Here is a 25,615-nt window from a genome sequence, read left to right as displayed (position 1 = left end):
ACAATGGACTATTTTTGGTTCAATTCCCCTTTGCACATAGTACATTATTTTTAAACTTGATAATAAAACCAAAAACTTGGTCCAGTAATATGGCATAGTTTAGGGTGCATGTATTTTACCCTGTAAGTAATTTAAAAATGAATACTCAAATAAATCAAAATATTTATCATCCATCTCATATTATGATATGCATAATATAGGCTATGAACTATATTTATGTCATCGTATTCATGCTCATTTGTCTATGCCATTTTGAAAAATTGGCATAGTTATCGCAAGTCAACAGGAAACATGAATGGTATAGATTGATAATATTTTTTACTACCATTTATTTCATAACGGCAAATCCTTTTGTACATTTTTCGTCATTTTTTTTATTAACAGTATATATACTGGACGTTCGAATAATCCAAATCAAAATTTACTTAAGCCTCGTATAACATAAGAGAAATTATTTTGTTTATTTGGTAAACAATGGCATATCAGTTATTGAATAATTCCTACTAAGGATATAATTATTATAGATTTTTATTCTCGTTATTTGCCTATCATCCCACTATTATCATATTTTCCGTAATAAATAAATCAGGTTAAATTTCTTAGTCGTTCTTGAAGTTAATATAATAATATTTAAAAATAATAAACCAATAATTAATGGCCATTCCATAATTCATGCTTTCTCTTTATTAAAATAACCATAAATGCAGAATTCTCATCGGCCGGAGTCGATCCACCGCTAAAAGAAGGCCTCCCTTAGCTCCCTTCACTCATCTAGTTTTTTCGCGGTCACGTAAATAAACGAACTTTATCAGTTCGTCTATCCAGTGGGTTGTAGAGCATCCATGTAGAAGTTTAGTGTTTCTTGGTACCACTATATGACGGTATTTATTTATTGGTTATTCTTAGCATTACCATTATTTCATATGCTTAGCGACATCTACCACATTAGGTAATCTAGTCTGATTCTCACTTCACGGCTTAATAGTGTACAGGTGGTATTTTAAATAATATCAATCAAATGCTTCAGTTTCGTAGCATATTTTGAGGCTAAAACGAATAGTGTTGGGAAAATCTGCCAAAATGGATCAGAACCACAATAAGGTCATAATCACGCCACCCACTACATATTTTTGAGGCATATGCTCTTGAGTATATTTGTTTTTAGTGGTTTGGTAAGAAGCTACAAATGATAGATACTTGACTCTAAAGTTTTGTGGATTATTCATTTTTATTATTGAATATTCTGGTGGTTCTAGCATGTGGTCTCACGTGACGTGATGCCAATGTATTGCTAAAATTAGATATACTGCCATAAAATCACACTTTGTTTGATTGATCGGTGGTCACCCAAATAGTGCAGTGTATTTGAATTACTAACAATACAATTATTAAATTGTAAATTTACAACACTTTAGTTAGTTCTTCTACATCAAAATTTAGTAACCGACCTAAGATAAATAAAGAAAGTATAATTCTGATTCTAATGGATTCAAGCTTTGTACTATTCCTTTTAAGTCGTTTTTTGCGACTTGGGTTTCGCCTTTTGGCATCTTCAGACATCGTGTACACTCACTAAAGGTAAACACACACTGACAACGAACACTCTTAACTCTAGCTTATATAATAAATTAATACAATAAAGTAGATAAAAACTCCATTACCTACCTATCAAGTCAAAGGTCACAAAAATAAAATAACCAAATTATGAATAGTTGAAGTGTCAGTAAAAAACCTAATTAGTAAAAACCCTATCTTATTAATAACAATACACTCGATAGCATATTATAATTAATCGTCAAATCCTAATAATAGATCATTACTCTTTATAAACAATAAACATACTACATTCAAGAGGTGTAAACCGTCAATTCTAAGAAAAATAATTAATGGAGTTAAGTAATGAGATATTAGTCTTTAATAATATTCTTACATGGTACCTACTTTTTGAAAGTTCTTTTCTTAGATGATTGAGGATGTTACGTTTGTCATGTTAATATTAAATTTATCGTATTTATACGCAAAAAAGCCCACATATTTATTATGTAGACGGGAAATACTATCTCTCTCTCTAGTTCTCACTTTCTTAGAATGAGGGTTTTCCAAACGAATGTCTCTCGGAAATATTAGCAACTGATTTATAAATTGCATTTTCCCAATAAACCTTTTGAGATATTTCTCCACTAAAGCAATAGATCAATAGGGAACCCTTGCATAATCTATTCAGTCGTTGTGAGGTTAAGAGGCGTAGCATAAAACTGCAGGAAGCCAGACACCCTAACTGCGAGCGGCTCTGTTGTGGCACAACTACGGAAGCGGATGGAAGGGGTTTCGGCGGTCACGCACGCCGCGTCTTCGAAGGCGGTCGACTGTTAAACAACATTGCGCCAGCGTACCGGCAAAAAACACACAAATAAACTTATATAAAGGAAATAGCGGAGGAGTTCAAAATTTATTTATTATTATTTTTTTTTACATTTAAATAATAAAGAAAGTCAATCGCGTACAAGAATCTACAGCAAAGATTAGGATACCTAATTATTATCATAAAAGGCGTAATCTAAAAAATTTTAAATGGCAAGGAACGCATAACCTACTGAATAATATAAAAAACTAAGCTACAACTTCTCAGTCGAGGTTTTCTGTCTCACTTATTTTTATCAATGTATTGTTTACCATATCGTCGTTGAAACTAGAAAATTGTGTAACTCCAAAAACACTACTTTACAGGAGAGACAAAAAACATTATGGTTTCCTATACAAATGTATGGTTTTGGAGTGAAATCATCCATGATTTAACAATGATACAATTTTTCTGGAATTACAAAATTTGCAAGACGGATAGATATTATCAACGGCCACTAGATGGCATTCAAAGTCAATTTTCGATTAAAACGGAGTTACACAATTTTCTAGTTTCAACGACGATATTACCTATATACTCGGGTTAACATTCAGTACACGATACACACTATTAAAATTTGGGAGTTATCCATTTCTTTAAACCAGAAAAAACCTTGTGAAATCTATGTAGGCGGTTTTATAGATATAATAATTACAAGATAAAAAGAACTTTTAAAATACAACGTTTTTTAATTTTCTGTTGAATCATATAAACTTGACTAGCTTAAACGATCAAAAAAAATGTATTTGATAGAAATAATACTTAAATGTCATTTTGACACTCATATTGATTTCCATAGTAACGCACGTATATATTAATAATTTAGTTGCTAAGACCCCAGACCCCTAGCAACCAATAATAGTGGATTGGATTACGAATTTCTTCCAAAATAACTTTTCATACAATATAGAATTAACTAAAAATAAATTTAATTCTACATAAAGATGGCTAAAAGTAATTAAAAAATGTTTTGGCATCGCGTCCTGATATATGATAAATATTTAAAATCTCTAGCTAGTCGGGAAGTTAGTTAAAAATCGATTGCAAGATTTGTACCGGACAAATAAGAATACGACCTAATAAAAACGTTGTAAAAATCACGAGCGTTATCGATATACTTTTTGAGATAATGGAACTTGAAAAATTTATTAGTATGCATCGTTGGAGCGAAATAAATGTGTAGTAGTCTGACATGTAGTCAGTATGGGGGGTCTCAGGCAACGGAAAGCACAGACATAACATTTTTATATCACATTGTGATAAATATTGTACGAAGTGATAGATATATTGATTTTTAAATTATCATATTGTATTGTAAAATGCTTATAATTTTAAGAAAACTTATTAAACGAAGCAATGTATTTTCTTTAAATTATCAAATAATTTTAAATTAAAACAAATACAATAAATTACATAAATATAAACATACTATACAAATTTGACACAAGTTCGAGAGTTTTGACAGAAAATAATAATATAACGTAGTTAGAGCGACGCTGAACGAAAAAACGATGCAATAGGCTTCATAAAAATAAATACATTTTTTAATCAATTTCGTGCGCAGTAGAATAAATCGCAATCTGCGCGATTTCAAGGTTTAGTTGTTAACGGCCCACGTGTTCCGCGTAGGTCAAAATGGAGCTTTTATGGTATTTTAAAAGCATGATCCTGGACATTCGTTAAACGTTGTAGATAATCTATTTATATAATATTAAAGCCTTATTATCCTTTATATTTATTTAAGCATTTTATGACTGCATAAAGTATTTTTATTACATAAAATAGTATTCTTTTAAACCTCTCGATCTAATGTTTCAGAATATAGTCATATTTCAGTAAATCCATGTGCAGTGGTGTTAAATTTTTTTATATTTATTATTTTTTAAACGCATTTATAAAACCATTAGTAAAACCTTATAGTGAAATATTTACGATAAAAAAATATATTGATAATCTCTGTGATCCCAAATTTTACAAGAATTAGGCATTTTATTATTCAAAAAATGGGCAAGATTAACACTTGAAGATAATTCTAAAGTCACTGATTATAAGCTATGTTCTTGACCATTCAAGTGTCATAAACATCCGACAAATAATGATTGTTGTATAATAATTATTAAACTAAGAATAAGGTAGTATATTTTTGAAATACGCCATTTCTATTGGCATTTTCCAGTGGTTAAGCTACAACATACGGCCGTAGCCATAAATTTACAAACTATAACTGAAGATTGGAGTAAGATCATGTTAACGCGCGTGTTTGAACATGTACCGTTAAAAAAAGATTTTTTTTTCGGTTAGGTAGGTACATGTTCAAACACGCGCGTTAACATGATCTCGAAAAAATATATAAATATAAATAGTATATAAATAGATTATCTACAACGGTTTAAGGAATGTCCAGGATCATGCTTTGAAAATATCATAAAAGCTCCATTTAGACCTACGCGGCGCACGTCCCCCCATAAGTAATAAAGTAGGTACCTATATAAACAAATATTATTTGGCATAAACCTTTAATAAAATGAAACATGTATCGCTGTTTCCGCCAGGGCCAATTTTAGTACAAATTATTTTAATATTTGTTATATGTTATCTTGAACGCCTCTTCGGAATAAAGCAAACACTAGAATAGGGTGACATAAAACCATACTCTTAACTACCATTTCGATGAGTTATTGCTTTGTGGGAAGAAAAAATTGTTATATCTCATTTTCCTCTATTTCCCTCCCAATGTTCAGAATATATACTTTATGAATTATTCTGAATAATTCAGATGCCGTAAATCTTTGATAGAATATTTAAATATTATTATAATTTTCATCGGATAAAACATTTTTTTCTTTGAAAAAAAAAGTGATATATCTACATATACCGACCTACAAATTTATTTAATATATTAAGATGTTCGACCATGATATTTTTACAACGTTTTTCTTAGCTCGTATTCTTATTTGTCCGGTGGTTCTTTGTCCGTTATAAATCTTGCAATCGATTTTTAACTATCTTTCCGACTAGCTAGACATTTGAGACTTTTAGAATATATCAGAACACGATGCCAATGCATTTTTTAAATACTTTTAGCCATCTTTAAGTAGAATTGAATTCATTTTCAGTTAGTTTTGTTTTATATAAAAAGTTATTTCGACACCATTTTTGGTTGCTAGGGGTCTGGGATCCTAGCAACTAAATTATTAATATATACGTGCGTTACTATGGAAATCAATATGGCAATATGTCAAAATGACATTTCAGTATTATTTCTATCAAGTACAAATTTTTTTGATTGTTGAAGCTAGTCAAGTCAAGTTTATATGATTCAACAGAAAATTTAAAAACGCTGTATATAAAAAGTTATTTTTATCTTGTAATTATTTATATAGTTATTACTTGACAAAATATTATGAATTTTAAAAATACATATAAAAATATGTTTACAAAAGTACCTTGATTAAAAATGTAACGTAATATTATATTTTTAAATACCTCCTCATAAATATCACCTCCACATCCACAGGATTTGCTGCGCTTTACCATTTAAGCCAAGTGCATTATATCTAATTAATTTTGTTAAGTGCTTCCAATGTATATAGGTATGCTACTTTTTTATCTTTATATCTATATTATATCTATTTTTAATGTATCAAATTATTCGACAGCAATAATAAATTCCCAAGAGACTCATATACCGGTAAACAACTGTTTACCCGCATCAGCAGATTGATTGGCGATATTAAATACGATATCGCAATAGAAAATTAGTCTAATATCTATTCCCATAGTATGATATTATATTATGACTGTAATAATAACTATAATTCACAGCTACTCGTATTTAAACTGCTGACTCGTTCAATATAATTATGTACTGGAATATAATGTTTAGGTTTTACTTGTGAGTGTATAAATTACGAATACTGATTTATCAATATGTCACTCGACTCTAAGTACCTGGCTCGTAACTTCTATCTCAGTAGATAATATGTATTGTTATTATATTTATACTATCATACCGACCGTTACGCTGCAAATAAAACTCGCTCCTGCATACATCTTCGACTTCTTCACCATCATCCTCAACACCATAACCCACACATCGAACACTACAAATTAATTTCATCGTTATTGAATCAGCTCTGCATTACTCAGTGGTAAAACATACTTGTGTAAATTTTAATTATATACCCATATTATATGTAGTATAAATTATACACCCATTGAAGTAAATGGCCCCGCCCCACCAAACTACTCCGCCCCGTACCATACACAGTCATAGTTGGGCGTATCACGGGGCCTTACATTTAGATGTAAAGCATCATTTTTTGACTGGGAATGTCTCAGGAGCAGTTACCCAAGACTGAGATCACCATGCTCAAAAATGTGCTTTGACTGAATTTATATTACACTTTAAGTTAATAGTACCCAATTATATGCAACTTCACCTTGTTTGATCCTTATATGATCATATGGGCATCCACAGAATGGAGGCTGTATTAACAGATTTTGTTTTTATGAGAAATGGATATTAGCCACTTGCTTAATCTATTTGGTCTATACTCTGACGCCAAACACAAATTGAAAGACAATATGTGTATTTGCCAGACCCAGGATTCGAACACCCACGACATTATAGGCTGACGCTTAAGCCAAATGGCCACCCAATTATGCATACGCTTTAATGTTTATAGAACGATGTTTTGTAACCTCAGTCTTAATTGACCAAAAATACTAATTGTCAAATTCTGGATATGAATAAAAGTAGATACTAATAAATATAATAATATATTGAAATGTATATTTTTTTTGTAGGTAATATGGAATTTAAATGAATATGTGTAACTATGGTTATTTTAAAAGACTAACTGCTGTATTCATACGCTTTTGAACCGCATTCAACGCAGTAAGCGGTTTATCGGCCAAATAAGAAAACTATAAAAAATGCATACGTCACGAAGATGCGTACAGGAATGCGCACCAAACTTAAAATGGCGGCGATCTGCGCGAGCTGTCAGTGTCACTTTAATATACGTCTAAAATGAGTTCATCACAATAAGCGTTTAGTAGAAGACTTGAAACATGCAGTTGTGCTATAATCGGATTCATGATGATGCTAAATGATGCTAAATGCTTGTAAAAATGCATACAGATTGTGGATCGATGGAGATGTATGTAATATTGTCAATGAGTCCGCGAAGCTGTATTGCCATGTTATGGAAGTATTTACTGGGTATATTTTATCATTTTGTGCATTAAGAAGTATACAATAAATATGACTTTATTATTATATTATTCATTTATAATTATTATTAAATTTATATGGTACCGTTTGCATATTTTTACACCTATTCACAATTTCAAAATTTTAAATTAATTATCGGGAAATTTAAATTTAAAAGTTGGTAACATTAGCCACGGCATGACGCGTATCACGTCAGCGATGTGACGTCACTATTCGACGGATTCAAATTAGGTTTATGCATGCAAATTTGCAGTAAATAGCTTGAATATAGTTTGCTGTTATATGCATACGCCAGTATAACTAAAGATTAAAAAAAATAAACAAATGCTTACCTTAAGGTGATGTCTCCAGGTAAAGTTGTTATCGAAAAATAGCTAGAAAAGTTTATTAATCGGTAGATATATATTCAAAAGTAATGAGAAAAATAAAATAAAAAATTAAGATGTATCGTGGAGTTCTATATACCAAAAATACGTGTCAAATTCGGTACATTTCTATCGGGTGGTAAGAATGAATGACATAAGATTTATTATCAAAATTACGATAAAAATATACCTAAATCTATTACCTAGCGAAACGCTAAACGTAAATTGGAATTTATTATATCCTTATATCTTTTTTTTTTAATTTAAAAAACATCGATTTAGAGGTTAGAAAGCATGCAATTAAAATCGAAATATCTCGGTTTAGACGCAATTTATCGCAAAAAACGGTTAACGTTTCTATTAAAAATATTATTTATTAATTTTTACGGCAGTTATTTAAATTTAATCTTGTATTTTTGTATATTAACGAATCGATAGAAATCGAAACCATAATAATTGCTCGAATTGGCAACATGCTGACAACACTTAGCCGACGCTTGGCCGTATAGTGCTGCCGTCGTGGAATTATTTGGAAACAAAATATCTTCATACAAAATACACACACAACCATAACATGACGTTGAAAATGAAACTCACACATAGACAAGACAAAATAACATTTCTCTGCATTTTGACAAAAATCAGTTTATCAGTTTGAGGCGAAATTGCCATATGAATAAAAATAACTTAATAATTGAAATTACAATATTAACTTAATTTACGTAGAAACAATTTGAAACTGCGAATTATTTGCAATTAGTATTTGCTTAAAATACAACTGTCTTTTATCATTATTTATGATAAAAATAATCAACAAAATAAACAAATCTCTTATTTTAACATATGGTAGCATTCGTGCTCTCGATCGAAGATCGAATATCGGGTTTATGACAATTCTTCTTTATTTGGCCATTATTAGGTATATTGTTTGAAAACAGAAAGGAATCGACTCATCAGTAACATTTTTGTCAAGTAAGTAAACTTTTCAGTGTATAATAAATAATATTATTATCGTACATCAAAATGACAAACTATGTCACGCAGTTTTGATTGTCAAACAAACATTCAAAAATTATTGAAAAGAGTTACATATACTGTATTTTCAATCACCATCATGCATTTATCATCAATATATATTATTTTAGGCGTAGACTCATCGTTTTCGTAGAATTATAAATACTTTACGTTAGTTTGAGGTTATGTTTATGACAAATGTCATCGAGCCCATCTTGTACGTTTTGTAAATTATCTAATAGATAGTGAATTTCTTTCATTCGCATAATATGATTGTAGAACCGAATTTAATAAAATAAAATTTTAATTTCATTCAAAATTACTGAAACTTGTCTCGAAAATGTATCTCATAATCATCATTATAATTATTCACTGTAATCAAATAAATTATTGATTGTAATCAAATATTTTATGTGCTTTCAAACACGTGTCCGTGTTTTTAATACAACATAATCGTAAATTGAAAACGTTATCTACAGTGATAAACTGATAAGTTTGACACGAGTATATGAATGTAATTAGGTTATGTTTTTTTGTTTACATATAGATAAATCTTTTAATACTGATGAACTCGACGAAATATTGGACGACAGACTGCGAAGTCGGCGACGGTTACGAGTCCGACAACAGCGACGACATTTACAACCTTCGACATCACAATCCAGGGTTCTTCCCTGGCTCACAAAATGGTAGGTTTACAATTTTCTTAATAATATATTTATTGGTTTTATAGACCATCCGGTCATACACTAGATTCATTTTCATTACATGCTTTGGCATAAAAACAAGAATTCATTACATCTTGTACACATGATGTAGCGATTGTCTCGAATGAGGAGTTGACATATTATTGCCCATCATTATTTGTATTTTTACTGCTAAATACTTGAATTAATGAGGAAATATGGATAATGTAATAATATTTTTTTCCTATTGTTTCAGTATGCCGAATGCTGGTCCGGAATTGGAGGAAGATTTGTTGGTGAGAGGGCATGTTGCTGACAATGTCCTCAGCTCCTTTTTTGAATACTTCAACCTCACTCTCTTCGAAAAAATAGCTGAGCAGACAAATTTATATTCAGCACAAAAAAGGGACTTGTGGTCGGTGAATACGAATTCGAAATTCGTATTCACCGGCATCAAAATTATGATGGGTACATTAAGGTTTCCGCAGACTCGAATGTACTGGTGTTATGATCTAAGCATTCCAATCATTAATCAAGCAATGCCCAGAGACGGGTACTTCGAACTGCGGAATCACTTTCATTTTGCAGATAACACTGCTGACCGCACGGGCTGCACAGATAAACTTTGGAAGATTAGTCCCTTTTTAAGTGAGGTTCTAAAAAAATGCCAAACTTTGCCCAGACCTGCTCATAACTCCATCGATGAGCAAATAATGCCGTTCACTGGCCGCTGTAGACACAGGCAATTTGTGCTTAACAAGCCAAATCCTGTAGGCCTTAAAAATTTTGTTCTCGCGGCCAGAGATGGATTAGTGATAGATTTTCACATATATGTAGGGAAGGGAACGGTATCAGATGGAGATATGAAGCAGTTCGGTCTGGGCGCAAGTGTGGTCAAGTTTCTCTGCCGGACTCTCCCCAATCCTCCTGCATTGTCTATACTGATCGTTTTTTCACTAGTTTGAAGCTCGCCGATTCGTTACTTCACGACAAAATGTTCTTAACTGTAACTGTCAGAAGTAATAGACTCGGCGATGTGATTACGAAATTAAAAAAACGATAAAGCAATGCAGAGGGGAGATTGGGATGAGAAGGTTTGGTAGGATGACAAAGTCTGTGTAGTCAAGTGGAAAGAAAATAAATCCGTGTTATTATTTTCCACTGCGGTCGGCAGTACTCCTGTTGGTACCTGCATGCGATGGTCGAAGGAAGTAAAGAGGAAGATCAGTGCCACTCAGCCGGCCATTGTAAAGCACTACAATATGTCGATGGGTGGCATTGATCTTTGCGATCGGATAATTACTTATTACAGGACTGCGATGAAGACATGCAAATGGCCTGTGAGGGTTTTTAACCACTTTGTGGACTTAGCGGTGGTAAACTGTTGGCTAATGTATATGCGGAATTTTAAACTAGAAAATGTACCCCGAAAGGATATTATGGGACTGTTGTCGTACTGAATCAGATTAGCGAAAGCTATTATTCGGTATGAAGATCGGGTAGCCAACATTTTAACACTGCCAGCACGAGGTCGGCCAAGAAACATGTCGACATCGCAGGTTGACACAGAACCACCAGCTCGCAGGAGAACGGTTGTCCCCCAACCGATCGCTGAGGTATGTTTGGACAGCGTTGGCCACCATTCAGCATCCGTGTGCAGATACCCTGGATGCAAGTCCCGCACCAGGTATATTTGCATAAAATGCATTATATACGTGTGCACAAAATTTTGCTTTGAGCTGTATCACACAGTATAGGATGCAGCTCAAAGCAATTTTAAAGTACATATTTAGGGTTTTATTTCATAATTTTAACTAATTTTAAGTGTAAATATATTTAATTATCCTATTTATAAGGTTTTTGTATAATTTTTATTGTGTAATGTTCTATTAAAATTGACCACTCCTATGAACAAGTTGTTTTCTTTACCTTCCCTTAGTTTATAGAGTAGGTAATATTCATCTGCAGTGTGACCTGGTATGTGCATATAGTATATTTTACTTTATAAAATAAAAATAAAAAAATTGTCAATAGACTAATACTTCTCTTCCATATTTTCATTCCTTTGGCCCTATATTGGCCTTTTGTATTCTAAATTTCTATTCAAAATGAAAAAAGAAGTTGGCAAGTATAAATTGATTCAAAACTTTTCTTTTAAATAATAAAAATGTCAATACGATATAATAAAATATTGTACTTATTTAAAAAAATATATAATTATTTGAATAGGTATATATATATAATAATATTATAGTAGAATATATTATTATATTCTTATAATATGTAAATGAATTTTTGTCTAGCGATTTTTTTCATCTGGCAATTTAATTGATATCTGCCATCTGGTTGGAATCGACCAAAGTTTTTAGTAACAGATTTTTAGAAATTCATGGTAGATGCCTTTTAATATAAATAGATGGCGTAAAAGTCACATTATATGTGTAATTTAGGCCAAAGACATCGCCTTAACGTGTATTGCATTCACGAAAGAAAAAACATTTTTAATAAAAACAAAAATTATGATTTATTATGATATTTATCATAAAAAATGTTGCCAACGACACCGCAATAAATAATAACGTCGTCGAATAGACTTTGCCTTAGTGATACTTTAATTGTTGGATTTCAAAAACAAAACAACATTTATACAAGAGGCTTTCTTAGAAACAAACTCTATTTTATGCTTTTCAATATTCTACACAAAAACTCTTTGAACGTATTCATTTCAATCGAGACCGACGACATTTTCCATGATGAATTTTATTATTACCAGCACTTTGTATGCTTTTTTTTAGTAGACATCGCAGCTTTGTAAAAATATAATATATAACACCATAAAACTACACATTGTATACGTTATTCTTCCAGTCTAATAATAGAATTAAAGTATAAACAGTCAAACACGTTTGGATTTTCATTCAACAATAATATATTATATTATATTAGGTGGTTTATAAAATATTTAATACGAGATAACAGCAATACAAAGGTACGTAATATGTTAATAAAAGTCTAATATATTTAATTTATAAAAATACCACCTATTTTATTATAATATTATATTAAATTATAGGCAATATATAACATACTTCCCTTCCTATAGTAAACTAAAAATCACCAATCAATCATGATATTTAAAAATGGTACTAATTATTTTATTTTGTATTATTTCAGCACAAATTCTATTTTCATTTGGTGATTTAACAGCAAAATTCTGCTTTATTAAAATTTGAGATATAATATAATGACGTTACCTAGCTGTTAATTATTTATGTAAATACCAAATTATAATGATAATTACATTGATATTATTAATTAAGTAATTTGATTAAAATCATGTTTATTTCATTATTCCAACCTAAAATATGAACGAAATTTTCCTAAAATTGTATAATTATTTTAATTGAAAATAATATGTAAGTAGGTACAGAAATTTCTCAGAATGCCTTAAAAATTATAATTGATTTAAGTTCTGTACTATTCCACTTGAGTCGTTTTTTGCGACCAGGTTTTGTCTTTCGGCATTTTAAGGCACATTTTGCACACACAAAATGGTAAATGAATATTGATAATGAAGACAGTTTACCTTTTATGTAATAAATTCATTTATATATACATAATATATATTTAATAAAAATCTTTTGAATATTTGAATATTAGATACTCACTATTAACATATATAGTGGCCGAGCTGCTAATATGTCGGCTTATAATATCGTGGGATCCAGTTTTTGATCCCAGGTCTAAAAAATACACATATTGTTTTTCAATACGTATTTAGAGTCATGGATATGTTAAACAAGTGGCTGACATCTATTTCTCGTACCTAAAAAAATCTGTTAACACAAATCTCTAACTGTGGAGGTCTATATTATAATCTGCTTATGATTGAAGATTGCCAATTTTTATTTATTTTTAAATACATTCAGTAAACACAAAGTAATGAATTGGGAATTTAATAAAAAAAAATAGCTGTTTATAATAAATGTCACTGAATACACCTATAATATTATACTAAAATTCTACATTTTCTAATATTTATTTATGACCACTGCAAAAACTGATAAAGTTTGAATTAAATCTTGGGTAATTATTTTAATTCTAAATTATATTGAATAAGAGTAATTTGGTAAAAGCTTAAATGCATGTTTATTAGCGTGAGTTAGTTTCGTTTTTAAGTAGCCTAATAAAATATTGTGTAATTAAAAATAAGTGTCTAACTTTAGCCATAAATTGAATTATATCAGTAAGATAAACTGTTTGCGTTTAGTTTAAAGTTAACAAATGTTATACGCTGGCTAATGAAAGTTTTAGGAGAATTTTATCTAGAGTATGATTATAATTAATTATTTTGCATCACATTTCGATGTATTTAAGTTAGCACAATTGTTTTCAACTAAACAATTAAATAATATTTATTCAATCATTGTACTACTAAAGTATGCATGTAAATAAATTGTAATGGTAATTAATTTTACTTACTCCTATTCCTTAACCCCACCATTTTTACACCCACGGTGGCCGCGTGGCTTATGCGTTGGACTATCACACCGTGGAACTCAGGTTCGAATCCTGGGTCTGGCAAGTACACATATTGTTTTTCAATTTGTGTGTGAGTCAGGGTATGAACCTAATAGGTTGAGCAAGTGGCTGACATCGATTTCTCGTAAAAAACAAAATCTGTTAATACAAACCTCTACCATGTGGAGGCCCATATGATCCTATTAGGATTGGACATGGTCAGAAATTCCTTAACACTTGGTTGGGCCAATTATGATGGCCATATTATATTCATCTATAATACTTCCCTCTTACCACAAATCCTCAGCTATTGTCGCAAGTCCAGGCGACCAGCAGTTACGGGTCATCAGTTTACCGTGATTGAATAACAGTCAGTTACCTCAAGATAATGGGCGCGTGAAAGCTCGTTATAGCTACATCATCAATTAACGAGTAATTTTAATCATACAGACGAACGTGTCCAGAGTTTCCGTGAAAACTCGGTTAACCAAGCCACAAGTCTGCCATAAGACTACATGGCAGAAACTACAGGCGTAATAACATAGCAGGGAATTACGCCGTGAAATTATTTGAAAATGGCTAAAAGTGGCCTTAATTTAGTAGTGAATTAACCCCAACTGATTATAATTATATATTATAATAAGTAATATTGATACATCTATATGACATTGCATAGCAAAAATCGATTGAGAAAATATGGCAATGTCTACTGACTAGACAGAAAAACTTTACGTATTTGTAATATATTATCCAATATCAATTTTAACGGCTAGTAAAGTAATAGTTAGGAAGACTCAGAGCAACCGTGTTTTTATTTCCGAGGACAGATGATTTGCGGCAGATATTGAAGATGTGGTGGTATTACTTTAAGATTAACATATGACGATGGACAAAATAGCCTTAAGTTGGACCTGGTTCGTTATGTGCTAAAGATTCTTCAAGGTAATTTCAACCTCGCAAACTGGCATCATGAAAGGCCACTACATAATATTATTATCTACGAGAAGAGTTACGAAATACAGGAATGACATAGTAAGATGCACGAATACCAGTGAGTGATAGTGATTATTGTAATATTATTGAACATTGTATTAAAATATATATAAAAAAGGAATGTCAATTCAACAACCCTTGCGACAAGTTGAAAAACCTGGGTGACAATTTATTTAATGTATTAAATAAAAAATAGTTCCAATAAAATATTTGAAACCTTTGGGATGAGCAAGATTTCATGGACTTCTAAAAATAAGATCAAGTCAACTGGGAACGTGTCATATAGCTGCGGGGTGAATTTATTCGCCGACAAACTAGCAGAAATTTTTACGACTGTTTTGTAACGTCCATAAAAACATCCAGAGCCGACGTTTTTAACGACAATCAATCGACATTCCCTTGGTGAACCATATGTTTGCTCTAAATCGAATTCCATCGCAGACATATTTTCTACAAACTTTAGTCACTGTGTTGATAAAATTATTACATATTATTTGTATAAAATTTTATAAAAAAAACTTTGTCTTTTAATAATAATTAGCATACCTATATGGTTGGGCTCTTTATGTTCCCATTCCACTCCTTATCTCCTCACCCACCTCATAATCCCCAGTGTTATTGATATCAGATAATTAATAAGCAATTACGGATCATGAGAGACGGTTTTACAAAGAACATTGAGTTGCATCTCGACAGCGGGCGTATGCGGGCTTTTAATAGCTTTCCGTGGCTTAAGTGATTGACTCAATAAGTACTCATTTAGAATCTATCATCATCATTTATACACCCTCACATATAATCCATAAAACTGACACAAAGTGCGTGAGTGTACGAACCGGGTGACCCAAAGCAACAATACAGCGCAAGTGAGATTTGAAACCAGACCACGGAACCATCATACATCATCACAAAGGTCAGTGTCTGGCATTCTGTTCCATCGCCTCTACCCCTAGATCCGACCTCTTCATTTTCCTACAAAATAATTACAGTCCACTTAAAAAGCTCAACCACTATATATATTCGTAGGAAACTATATTTAATAAATATTCTAATTTTTAAAACTTTGATAACACATTTTTACTGACTCCGATAACAGTCGGATACTAAACGTGCGGTGGTATAACTTTAGAAGTAACGAGGAAGTAAGATAACAAACCATGCAGGCTCTCATGATGCTGAGAATGAAAAGGCGACGTGATGCGGATTCTAGAAGAGAACCTTAACCTGGTTTTTCTGTTCTTGAAGCCAACCTAATTCGGACGTTCTGGAATTTTGCTAAATACTATCTATAGAATGTATCTGTATATTATGGTGGAATATTATGGTGGTATCTATATATTCCAGCTAAGAGGCAGACATAGTCGAAGAAGAAAGAAGAAGATTTAATTAGCGGTAAATGACCTTGAATTAAAATTGATTTACTTATTTCCATAATAGATAAGTTAGTAAAAAAGTTATTTTTATAAGAGATCTTGCCGGCTTATTCATATTTTAAAATGTGTTAACTATCTTATAGTAATAATGAGTTAATTAATAAATGATTATGTTAATTATAGATAAAATATAAAATAATATATTTCATATTCTCTTCATGACAAACCTTATAGAATTTTACGACAATGTTAAAATGATACAATATATTGTATTCTTTTATAGTTTTTCAAACCATAATAATAGTCGTAATGTGTGAGGCATTTTAAGTTGAATGCTCTAAATAATATTTACTTTCGATACATTTTATTCCCTTTATAAACCGATCATACAACATGGAGTGTATTATGAACGAAGACTGCGGTAAAGGCCGTTGTAGCAATAAAAAGCTTTCCGAACGACGCCTTCAATAAAATATGACGCTTTCGTCATAGCTTTCAAGTTTCACTACGTTTTACAACCAATAAAATAAGTCATTGATATAAGTAATTAATGTTTTATGTATATAGAATTTTAGCACATAGTGAATTTTATATTACTAATAATAAAAACTAGCCCAGTAATTGATTTTGATAATTGTTTTATTTACGTCGTACAATACCTACGTATTTATTATAATACATAACAAATAAATTCCTAACGCTAAATTGGTAGATATTTTATATTATTATATTTTTGCGAATTACCATGCCAGTATTTGATTAAATTTATAAAATAAATAAGAATGTGATAAAACTTGATAGCTTCCATTTCAATAGGTATTTATTAACTGTATAGAAAAAGTATCAAAAACTTTACATGGGAACAAAATTATATTTTTTGTCATTTTAACTATATTTTTCATAAATTTCTCAACCAAACACACTTTTATGGCTGTGAAAAAAATCTATAATTAATTAAAATATATTTCCCAAAAGAATTAGAATAAGATTGGAAACATTATTTAAAATTAAGAATATGCATTTTTATACTTTAATAATTAAAAAATTAACCACAAAAATCATCATGCACATGATTTTGCACATATTATTGAAAAAATATACTATTGTATTAAATAACAACTTTTTAAAAGAGCAACGATTGAATTTCTATGTTTCCGTATGAAATTTAATAATTCAGCTGCATCGATTTAAAGTCACTTTTATTTCCTTTACTCATGTATGCATTTGAATTGTTTGACACGTAATAATTCTATTTTGCTATGTTCAAATTTATTTCTATATCCTTTTTTCATACATAAATACTTCTATCAATTATGATAATATTAACTGTATCAATTTCAATGATATTAATATTAAGCATAATATATGCTGCAATTGCAAGATCTACAAGGAATTTAGGAAACCCAATTTTATCCATCGCATCAAAATATGTATTTTTTTAGCTGAAATCCAATATGGATCTTAGCCATATCACGGTTTTGTAACAGTTTTTATGAGAAATGGATGTAAATTACTTCCTAATTCATTTTTTCCATGTCCAAACCGATATAAACAAACAATATTTGAATTCCACACACTCGCATTTCAGACACGGACCCACGTATTTATAAACCGATGAGTTACCGCTTGTCCAAAGCGGACATATGAAAATGATGTATATATCATGGCTCAAAACCAAATGCCGCCCATTCGACGCTTGCATTCTGACGGTGCTGCTTTACGGTAGCGAATCATGGCACCTTACGAAGGCTCAGAGCAACCGTATACTGAGCTTCGAAAACAGATGTTTGCGACGAATACTGGGTGTGCGGTGGTATGACTTTAGGAGCAACGAGGAGATAAGAGAACGTACCAAGCAGCCTCTCATCACGCTGAAAGTGAAGAGGCGACGTTGGACCTGGCTCGGCCACGTGCTGCGGATGCCAGAAGAGAACTTTAACCTGGCTTGCCTGTTCTTCAAGCCGACCGGATTCCGGCGTCCTGGAAGGCCGCTAAATACAATCTACAGAGTGTATACGGCGGAGCTACGGGATGCTGGTTTGACCTGGAATGAAACAAGAAGACTGGCGAGCGACAGGGATTCTTGGAGGCGCCGCGTGGTGTCCATATGCTCCAGTTAAGGGGCGGATATGGGCAAAGAAAAGAAGACAAATGTACCTGAATAAATTAATAATATTGAGTTAAAAAATTCTATGTATAATTATTATCTATATTCTATAGTGTCTTTGTAATTTGTCTCACTTTGTATTCATTTTGCTTTCGTGCTCCCAATAGAGTTGCAATTAAGGTTCTTCACGTCTTATAATACGAAATGCGGAGTGCAATTATAATGCACGTTAAAATTTTGAATGCATTTCGTCTTGGTTAGGAACTGCCACTGTGCATTGAGATCAGATGTATTAAAACAATAAATTTAATTAACGTAAGATATTTAAAAAAAAATTATATTATTCATAAAATAATATAGGATAACCTCTTCGATTACAAATATTAGCATCAAGAATTCATCTTTGCTCGAACAATTTTGTTCGGATTGCGAGAGAAGAATTGCTTCAGAATAAAAACGAGTAGAAGGAAACCTGGTAATTTGACCAGCAAGCAATATGCACAAGGAATTACTTTTTAATTGCAGATTGACTATAGAGCTTTTTAGCGTAAGGCTTGTGTACAAATATAGTATTTACCAAAGGGTCTTGAAGAACATATTTTTTCTATCGATACGGTGACTAAACGTGTGAAGGTTGAAAAAAGGACAATTAAGAGAATAAATTAGATAAACTATAAGTCAATCTTTCAAATTATAGCAAGGTCGAACTCAGACACAAAATACCCATAATTTTTCATGAGAAGAGGCGCTTTTTTCTGAGTAGTTTTGTGATCCTATGTCTTTTTTTCCATTTTGATGTTTCTCATTTTCATAGCTCATCGTAATTATGGATACAGTATAATTTCTAACAATTGATAACATTATCAGAAAGATTAATAATATCATGGTTTATTGCCATTGTATATATTATTACTTAACTAATATAAGCTTCACCTTAGGTCTATATTTTATTGTAACCCTACGACCGATGGTAACCTTCTGATGAACAAACATAGAGCCGCAAATCGGGATTTCATGTTGACAGAATACTGGAATAAATAACAACAATCACAGTCGGGACGCCGACGAATTTTATTTTAACATATATTTTACTGTTGGCAGAAACAAAGTTCATAGATTATTACAATACATTTTTTTTATCTTCAAAACCTACAAACTACTACACAAAAAATAAAAAATTCTGAAAAACCTCAAAAACATATTTATTTTTAAAAAACCCACAACGTGTGGAATTTAAATCATACTATGTATACTGAACTTATTCTTCAAGCTATCAATCCATCTATGATTTATTAGTTTCAATAACTGCGTTATCCGAAATATTTTTTGTTTTTTTCAATAACAACGTTCCAAATTATGTATAATATTCTTTGAACATTTGATCTTAACATTAAGATATATTATGTAAAGATTAAAGCTTAAATTATTATAGGTTTACTTTTCAAATCAAATCAAAAGCCCTGAGAGTGAGCAATTTTCCAAGATGCGACCTCATAGAGCAGACAGGCGATTCAAGGAAGCCCCTTCGTTTGCATCTATAATGCATTTGTATGCTACCATTAGGCAACGCAATTCAGTAAATTTCGTATATTATACCATCACAACATTATTTAAAGAAATTATTAATATGCAGGCATATTTCTTTTTATTATTATAACTGTTTATTATTTATGAAATCGTGTCGTGAAAAAATAAATTAAACACATTTTTAACTAAAATAACAACAAGAATCTCTCAGGTTGTTATCAGGCCATCAATTATCAATTCAAAATTTATCAAAAAATGCTTGCATAATATAAGAAAATCTTTTTATATTTAGTATTCGGTGTACACATATTATGAACATTCACTGAATTTTCATATTATTTTCTTTGAAATAATAGGTACACTCGGGTAATCATGTCATACAATAATGCATAGAAGTTTATTGATATTTTAATGCATATAATTAACTATAAGTATCTTTTGTATATTGTCACATGTCACAATATCTGCCCAAGCAGTAGTTTGCCGTATTCATAATTATAGAGATTTCTGTGCTCTATGACAATTACCATTTCTAAGTATCATAGCGCAGTAATTACAGCTTTGATAATGATAGATAACCAAAATAGTAATTTTAACACAGTTATTGATGTGTTACTATGGATTATGTGACCTAGCCGGAGAATAGGTATATGAAACAAAATCTAAAATTAAACTTACTAAAATAATTTGTTTTCATTGTGAAATTGGGTTTAAAATACATTTAACTATACTCCACCTTTAATGAGATTGAATTTAATTGCAGTTAGGTACTACAAAACTTGCATATATATGCGCATAACTGGAAAAAGCTAATCCAGAATATTACAATATCAATGATAGAGTAATCATTTTTATTTATTTTTTTATTTGTTTCTTTATTAAACACCACAACATGCCATGAAGCCCAATAATAGTGGTAAAACACCTAGGCTTGAGAAATTTACATATTAGATTATGTTAATATATTTTGACCTCACCGAGAATCGAATCCAGAACTCCGAGATGGAAGGACAGCGCCTTACAAATGCACCACAAGAGCCGCCAAATGATGGCGTCATGATCTCAGTCATGCGGGTTAGGACGAAGAAGTAAGATACTGGTCAAACAAAATATACCACCTTATAAAAAGGCAGCACTATTACAGGCTTACATGCATGTTGATAATTTATAGTTATTTAAACGCTGGAAATTCTTTCTTCCCCAAAATAGTCTCAGTTTTCGGGCAAACAGTGACCATACTAAAATATTAGTCCAATCTAACCATGTTAATAAATATTCTTCCATGTTTCTGAGGCAAATAAATAAAACTTTATACCGCATCTTCTTCTTTCTTTGTCCATATCCGCCCCTTAGCTGGAGCATATGGACATCACGCGGCGCCTCTAAGAATCCCTGTCGCTCGCCAGTCTTTTTGCTTCGTTCCAGGTCAAACCAGCATCCCGTAGCTCCGCCGTATACACTCTGTAGATTGTATTTAGCGGCCTTCTAGGTCGCCGGAATCCGGTTGGCTTGAAGAACAGGCAAGCCAGGTTAAAGTTGTCTTCTGGTATCCGCAGCACGTGGCCGAGCCAGGTCCAACGTCGCCTCTTCACTTTCAGCGTGATGAGAGGCTGCTTGGTGCGTTCTCTTATATCCTCGTTGCTCCTAAAGTCATACCACCGCACACCCAGTATTCGTCGCAAACATCTGTTTTCGAAGCTCAGTATACGGTTGCTCTGAGCCTTTGTAAGGTGGCATGATTCGCTACCGTAAAGCAGCACCGTCAGAATGCAAGCGTCGAATAGGCGGAATTTAGTTTTGAGATCCACATCAGCTTATTATATTATTTAAACCTTTAAATTCATGATGGCTGCTGATTACTTTACATATTACCTGTCTAATCGATCATATTTAATGTTTAATATTATTAAAAATAACAGTTGCATCAGTAAATAAAAACTATACTTAACTATTTTAATAAGCTACTACTTTTATTCAACGAATAATTATTCAAAAGGTTTGAGAATGTAATATTCTATTTATCGAAAATACATAATCTGAAAACATCTCATCTAGGTATATATCCACTAAAAAATATACAACGCCTGACTGGGTTTGAATCTGTAACCCTAGATTTGCGCCAGTGTGATTTTCCAAATAACTAAAGGACATGTAATTTAATATCGTCGATTATAACTAGTAATTGTTTCGTTAAATTCTGATCAAATTGCATTGATAATGTTGGCTATGGATTTTTTCTAGTATTTATTACATACCTACATTACCAGGAATACAAACTGCCATTATATCTTGGTTTTATAGTGAAAAGGCGTTTGATTCCATCAAAAAATTCTCAATTATAGACGCCCTTAGCAACCAAGGAATTTCCAGACGCTACATAAACATATTGAACAGTATATACTACAGTGATGCCACAGCATGCGTGAAACTCCACAAACAATTGTGTAAATTCCCCATTATCAAAGGTGTCCGGCAAGGTGATACCATTTCACCTTAACTATTCACCGCTACTCTGAGGACTTATTTAGGAAACTTGATTGAGAGAAAAAAGGTGTTCCAATTAATGGGGAGCACCTCAGTCATCACTTTGCAGATGATATTGTTTTACTCTCACAAGACCCGAAAGACCTCCAAGGTAGAATGCAAGAACTCGCGGATGTCAGTCAAACGGTCGGTCTAAAGATAAATGTCTCAAAGACAAAAGTGATGAGGAACTGTTTTTCGGACCCTGCGATTATCTGTATTTATGGCACCCAACTCGAGCAAGTCAGCAGCTACATCTATCTCGGATAGCAGGTGTCCATAGACGGAAGCATGCACGATGAAATTGTTCTAAGAACAAAGCTGGGATGGAGTGCTTTCGGACGTCTGAATAGTATCTTCAAGAGTTACCTACCATTATGTCTTAAGCGTAGGGTGTTCAACCAATGTGTGCTACCCGTGCTCACGTATGGCTGCGAGACGTGGATCCTTAACACGAAAGTTGTCCAAAGGCTAAGAATTACACAGGGAGGCATGGAGAGGTGTATGTTGGGCATCACGCGAAAGGACCGTTAGAGAAACGAATGGGTTAGGAAGCAGACAGGAGTACGCGATGTAGTAGACATTGCCAAACAGCTGAAATGGGGATAGGCGGGGCACATTGCTCGCGGAAAAGACGGCCGCTGGACAAATGCCGTCATCCAGTGGTACCCAAGAACATGAAATGGCCACAGGGCTGCCCTAAAAGCCGCTGGATTGACGAACTGGTAAATTTCGGAAATACGTGGCAGCGAACGACACAGGACCGAGAGAGTTGGAGAAAGCTTGGGGAGGCCTTCATCCAGCAGTGGATTGACCCCGGCTGATGATGATGATGACATGAGATGTTTTCAAATTATTTATAGTCAAACTATTTTAAATTACAATTACAGAGAACTGCAGGTTTTTAAACGAAATTTCATTCATGCAAAAAAATAAAGCGAATAATACCGTTTGTTGCTAAAAGAAGCAATGCCATACAATTTAGGGATAAGTTAAAATTATTATATATTGTGTTAATCATCAAATCTTTGCAGAAATAATATAAGTGTGACTGCCCAACCAGGTGAATTTTATTTTTATTATTGAGTAATAATTGAAAATTATACTTACATTATGGCTCTGCTTGACTGCAGTTAAGTAATTGGAAAAGAGAAAGTTGCACCACCAAGTAACTGTTGGATTTCTTGGTTTTGGGAGATTTATCTAACTCGTTTGAGACAAAAACCCAAGGAATGATTTTTCCGTACCGAAACGTGCCCTAACGACTAATATTATTTTCACTCGGACTCTTCGTATAAAAGATAATATATCAGCAATAATATTGACCGGAGTAGCCATACCCTACTTGACGTAATAAATGAAGGTGATTAGTGCAATAGGCCAAGACATATGACGCCCAACTTCCGGTTCCCCGGGCAATCCCACAAATCATCGCGACCGTGAAGACGTTAAGTTTCCCGCCCAGTGGACAGCCATCTTAATCACGGGGGACATTCGGATACACATCGTATTATTTCGCCACTTAGCTCAACGCATTAGGGACAAAGGAGTTGAAACGTGCTATTTATGACACGCTGTATCTTAATACAGAAGCTAAGTCGACTGAAAACATGTGTACTTACAACCAAACATAATTGATTCGTTTTTATCTGACGTCCGTTTTTAACTTGCAATCAAATTTGTAATATTTAATAATAATTGTATGTTTTATTACATTTAATAAATAGTTAGTTAATAATAATAATAAGTAATGTGGAAAAATGAATTCATACATATAAAAAATCTTTCCAAATAGCGACTCCATTACCTCTTTCAATGTGTTTTTTTCTTATGAATTGAACTAGCATTAACGTGGTGGGACTCTATTATGGTTTTAATTTCGTTATTCAATTATTTTTCATTCAATGCACAAGCTGTAAGAGAGAATTAAGATTTTTTATAAATATACGCGCTGGTGGCGGGAGATGCGAGACGTGGCGATGGACCGAGGGAAGTGGTGCAACCTAGTGCTTGCCCTTTTTTCCAATAATTAATTGGGCGTAACTGGTTGAAGTAGGTGAGTTTTAAAAATATTATTAGTAATCTGGTTTATTGTTCACTCCTGAATAAAATGACTTTTTGGCACTGTACAATAAGAATAATTTAAAAAGAAAATTATTAGGGTATCTGTTAAGGATTAGTCAAAAACAAGCTAGATATTATAATAATTTTAAAATAAGTTTTCCACATTACAACACAATCTATTACATGTGTTACTAATTTGTATGAAAAGTGATACTCATATATTATTAATTATAACTTGTTGAGCTTTTTAAGTCGACTGTAATTATTTGGGAAATGAGGACATCGGATCTAAGGGTGGGGTATTGGAACAGGGTGCCAGACACTGACCTTTGTGATGATGTTTGATGGCTCCATGGTTGAAGGTTTGAAGGTTAGTTTCAACTTTCGCTCGCGCGGTATAGTTGTTTTGGGTCACCCGGTTCGTACACTCCCGCACTTTGTGACACAGTTTTATGGATTATATGTGAGGGTGTATGAATGATGATGATAGTTTATGAATGATTCTGTCTGTATATATTTATTCAATCACTTGAGCGACGGAAAGCTATTAGAAGCCCGCACGCGTCCGCTGTCGAGATGCAACTGAATGTCTCTTTGCAATTACCCGTATTCTTTTGACCCGTAATTGCTTATTGATTGTCTGGTGATAATAACACTGGCGATTAGGAGGTGGGGACATAAAGGAATGGAATGGGAATATAAATGGTCCAACCAATAACATTTAATTATATCCCATGGAGATGGATACTAAATTATTGTTATTATTTACGTAATAAAGTAAGTATGTAATTTTAATATTTTC

This window comes from Rhyacophila brunnea, unplaced genomic scaffold, assembly GCF_057557595.1.
Source record: "Rhyacophila brunnea isolate RB1 unplaced genomic scaffold, BYU_Rbru_1.0 scaffold_15, whole genome shotgun sequence".
NCBI lineage: Eukaryota > Metazoa > Arthropoda > Insecta > Trichoptera > Rhyacophilidae > Rhyacophila > Rhyacophila brunnea.
The sequence above is the reverse complement of the archived record's forward strand: the minus strand, read 5'-3'. Positions refer to the sequence as shown.